The sequence below is a fragment of the Solanum stenotomum genome, chromosome 1 (genome assembly GCF_019186545.1).
Source record: "Solanum stenotomum isolate F172 chromosome 1, ASM1918654v1, whole genome shotgun sequence".
Classification (NCBI taxonomy): Eukaryota; Viridiplantae; Streptophyta; class Magnoliopsida; order Solanales; family Solanaceae; genus Solanum; species Solanum stenotomum.
In genome coordinates, this window is record NC_064282.1 from 28,563,748 (window position 1) to 28,569,043 (window position 5,296).

A 5,296-nucleotide genomic window follows, 5' to 3' on the forward strand; every position below is an offset into this window, starting at 1 on the left:
AGTCAGACCCAAGCTTCAACAATGGTGAATTTCAAAGCTTTCTACTAAAAAGTTTTTCGATTCCGTAGGTAAATTTCAAATTTCAACTTCAAAAGACCAATTTTCAGCTACCAATTTCGCCTTTAGAGATTCCAACAGAGTGTCGAAATGCCTACCGACATGAAGCTTCTCAGTTTAGTTTCTAATGATTAACTTTCTAAGGTACACTTATTTAGCTACGTTGAAATTAGATGCACTTACTGTTCTTTTAAGAACCTAATAACAGTATAAGTGAACTAACTCGAAGTTGATTAGTTTTCCTATATTGACAATCGATAATTCATGTATATATCAGAGTGAAGCCAAGAAAACAATCCAGGGCAAAGCTGTTAGCTGTAAATATCACAATAGGGCAAAGCTGTTAGCTGTAAGTATGACATTATCTATGACTGATATTTTAGTTAACAACCTATTTCCTTTCCAACTACACTGCTTGAGCTTCCATTTGGTAATTGTCAGCTGCTTTTACTAAGCTTTTGTTTACTGTTTGTGCGAGTTGGGAATCTACAAAAATCTCTTTCTTCAATAGCAGATTGTCTTTATGGATAGAAAAGGAGATTGAGAAATTAATGATATTGCAAGTAAAATGAAGTTGAAAAGGATGATCCATTTACAGTCAGACCAATACTTTGAAAAAACAAATCGATGACCAAAGACAAACCAAATGAGACCCGTTAACTGTTGAATTTGGAACTATGTAACAATTGTGATTGATATACATAAATGATATTATTTGATTTCGGCAGCTTAACCCTCGAGTCTGGCTATCAACAGACGATGTGCAGTTGACCATCTATAAGTAGGGGTAACATTGTGCACACATTACCCTTCGATTGAACAAAATCATTAGCATACAAGCACTTTGGTCAATCCAGCTACCATTGAAAGGATCACTTGATGAGATATCTCTTGCAGCAGCAAGGGAAGTTGTTTGACTATCCACAGAGAGACTTAACATATTGTGGGTGAAATATGTAGGACTAAGCAGTCTTCGCACTTATAAAGAAGGAGCCTACTTCGGATATAATGAAATGTGAATGCTAGGATTGTCAACACACTTTCTCAACTGTAAGGGACTACAATTTCCTAAATGTAGATAAAGTTTCATTTCATTTAAAAAACAGTTTCTTTTATGAAACTAGAAATCCATATCGCAAGTTCATTACAAGTTCGAGGAGAAATGCTTGTATAGCTAGCAACAGTTTTTGACCTTAACCAAAGATACCATTGTATCAGGTTGTTGCCAAGAATAGATAGAATGGTTAATTGATAGTGATGAACTTTTGTATGGATAGCATGAAAGATACTGATATAAATAAAAGAAATTAACATGCTAATCGAACTTCCTTGGAATCATTTCCTAACCGATAGCTATATGAATTATAAAAATATTAGTTGACATTCTCTTATACCTCCTCAGTTTATCAACAACTGAAAGAAAAATAATAATTAAAAGCATAGATAAAGATAGTTTATTCAGAAAAAGTTGAACCATTTTCTCTTTGATTCACTAGCAATAACTAAGAATATTGTTTTGATGGTCAGGTCCAGCAAAAACTATATGTTCTGTTTCTGTTCTTCCGCAGTCATATCATCTGGACCTCTTGCATTCTCCAAGATCCAGGCTTACTCTGGTTAGTGTTGGTTGAATTTTTGAAGTTCTTGTCTAATAATATCTATTGGTGTAGATACATGTGTTGTATAGATGTAAATCTCTATTCCTATATTGATCATTTGGAAGAAATTTTGGTGCATTTGATGCGAGAGAATAGGAAACAGTTGACAAGAGATATCAGAGGTTTTTCAGCGAGGAGTGTAGGAGTGTGTGAAAGGTCCACTTGAGTTTAGTTCCAGCGAAACGGTGAAAATTCGTGTTAGATGTTGTATTTGATAGTGTTGACCTTCTTCAATGAAGGAAAGAGTTCACAACAAAGGACTATAGTAATGTGGCGAAGCCTTGACGCCAACAGGTTCTTTAACCTTCTTCACAGGTCGGTTCTTTGTTGCTTTCTTTATTGTTCCTCTTCGTCGTGACTTTAATTTCTCCAATTTTGGGTCTCACAAGTATGCTTAAAATAGAAGAGTTTAACCTTGCTCCAATTTGTTGTGTAGACTACTTTTAACACTCCAATACTCCACATATTTAGGTAATACACAGAGGAGAGGTGAGTAAACTGTGAAAGAATTTTTGGATATAGTTTGTCTGAAGGATTGTTTACTTGCTTTGTTTGTGTGGATTACATATTTTTCAATGTTTGTTCCTAAAAAAGTATAGGAAGAGGAAGTTATGTTGGATGATCAAATAGCACAACAAATAAAGACTATAGACAGGATATTAATGAATGAATTTGTCTTGTGTTATCTGGTTTTTTATATAAATTGATTTCGTCTTTAAAATATTATCTCAATGGTGAAGGAAAAGAGAGAAATTAACATGGATGCACTTTTAAGAATGCAGAAACCCATGAAACGGTGCGATAATGTACTTAAAGTAGAAAGGTCATAGAAATTATATCAGTTTACCATTGAAAAAAAATGTTTTAATGAGAAATGAAAACGTGAAACCTTGCAAATGTTCAGTTGATAAAACTAATCAAATCACAAAGATAAAGAACAGTCAACTTTGTTCATACTTTTCAACTTAGTTGAAATTTGTCATTATTATGTTCAAGGGGCAGCAATTATTGAAACTTTTGATACATTTTAGATACTCCAATCTAGATTTTTCAAATGATATTTGAAAAGATCCATCAAATGAGCAACTGACGCAGCAAAGATTTTTGATAATACGTCCAAAATAACTATATAGTTTTTCTTTGATGCTCTACAACATGAAGCTAATTATTTTACTTCTCCCAATTTGATTTTATTATTTTAATTAGTTGAGTTGATAATGAGGGTTAATGTATGGATTCATGTGCTCCATACTTTGCTATTTGAATTTGATCCACAACCAACATGGCCTCATCTCAATGATATCATTAGCATGTATAGCAACTAATTGCATTCAACTTAATAGTGACAGATTATCTCGTAAGGGTCATTCTTCTACTCCATGATATATGGATGGCATAGCTCAGCGATCAGATTCATCCTTCATAGAATAATACATACACAAATATCATCATATATCAATTAGCATAACGTTACGCAAACCTATCTACTCAACGTGTGGTTTCAAACAACAATTCAAAATCAGAGCAAACCATACCAGGCTTCTCATCCAGTTAACCTCCTCCAACAGGCTCACTGCCTTACACAACAAAAAGTGAACCTGATATATCAACTAACCTCCAAAAAGAAATATAATCTACCACAGATGACTAGAACACTCCATCAAGACTACTAGAGATGAGAAAGAAACATATTCCAATAGTCCTAGAAAGTGATACAAAGTGCATATCGTCCTGTAACTAACTATTAAAAAAATGTCATCGATAGTTACAGAGACACCCTTAAGAGCAAAGGCATATTCAAGGGGGGTCACCGGGATTACGTGAACTCATGCTCCTACCTCCCGAGATCATATATAGTAGTGTGATATTTTGTTAAAATATTGAAAAAACCACACTCAGAGTATTATATAATTGATGATGATTGAGTTCACATCTCTACGTGAGGTTAGAAATTTGAATTTTATATTTATCTTGTTTTATTTTTCTTTCTAAAATTGAGAAAATGGTCTAAAGTCCCCCAAATCTATACCCAAAATTCCAAATACACACTCCAACTTCATGGGTGTCCTATCACCCCCCTGAACTGTTTAAAACATGAATTATTACACCCTTAAAACGTCTTAACCACATCTATGCTAATGGGTGAGACTCATGCTCTGTAGAAATTTTATTTAAAACTTTTTTTTAATTCTTTTTCCTTTTTGACTTATTATTTAAAGAAATAATTTAATGTCAAAAACGTCAAAGTTTATGAATGTATTTTGGATCTTCAATTTGAAACATGCTGATAACATAGATGGTTGTTAATTATTTGAAGCTGAATACATTGAGTTTGATTGAGTTTATGGCTGTGATTTTCTAATTTAAAGAAACACCTGAAATTTCATGAAAATCGTCGAGCTTGAAACCTCCATTAAAATTAGTTTAAAAGCTTGAGCTAACAATTCGACTTGCCACAAACGATCACCGTTTTGAGAGGGTAATATATCAAAAGGTTGGAAACGTCGAAGGAAGCTTAAAATTTAAGTCAATTTGGAGATGATTTAGGGTGGTTTTGCACCAAATTTCAGAGTAATGGAGTGAAGAAGATGAAGAATAGATGCTAACTTTTCAGATGCCTAGGAAAAGGACCAGTTATTAAAATTTGGATCTGTTGGGTACTAAATATAAGATAAAAAACTATCTTAACATTCAAAGTTTATTGAAGAAAATCATTTGGGTGTTCATGTATTAAGCTTATCCAAGCTTAATTTGCTTTGATTTAAAAGATTTTTGGTGCATAAATCAGAGATTTTTTATATATAGTTCTTGATTATGGAGAGTAATGGATGAAATTGCTATAAACGATTTGTGGTGTATCAATTAATGTTGTGATAGGAATGATTTCAAGATGGTGAAGAACTTTGGTGTTGCCATAGATTTGATTTATGTTGTTGTGAAAAAGAAAGAAAATTAATAAGAAAAAAATAACTAAAAATACACATATTTATGAAAATTTCAAAATAAAATTTTATTTTCTGTGTTGGCCCTCACTCTCTCTAAGAGAGTAACAGATACACTCACTGTGCCACATAAGCATCTAGGGAGTAAATTATTTTAGTTTTTAACAGTTCAGGGGGGTGATAGGACACGCGTAAAGTTGGAGTGTGTAGTTGGGATTTCGGGTATATATTGGAGGGGTTTTAGATCGTTTTCTCTTCTAAAATTAGAAAAGGGTTCGTAATGTGGCTTATGAGTTAGAGTTGCTAGCAGAACTAGAAGTGGTTCATCCAGTCTTTCACATTCGCTTGTTGAAGAAGTGTGTGGGTGATCCGGCATCGATAGTACTATTAGCGAGTGTGGTTGTGAAGGAAGTCTCACTTATAAAGATGTGCCAGTTGAAATTCTTGACCATCAGGTTCATAGGTTGAGAAATAAGGAAGTTGCTTCAGTAAAGATTTTGTTGAGGAGTCCGTCCGTAGATGGAGCTACTTGGAAGTAGAAGGAGCAATGAGCGCCAAAATTCCTCACCTCTTTCCTTCCGATTGAGTTTCAGCTTGAGGTAATAGTTCCAATCCATTCTCTCAGCTTACTCTTGTTTA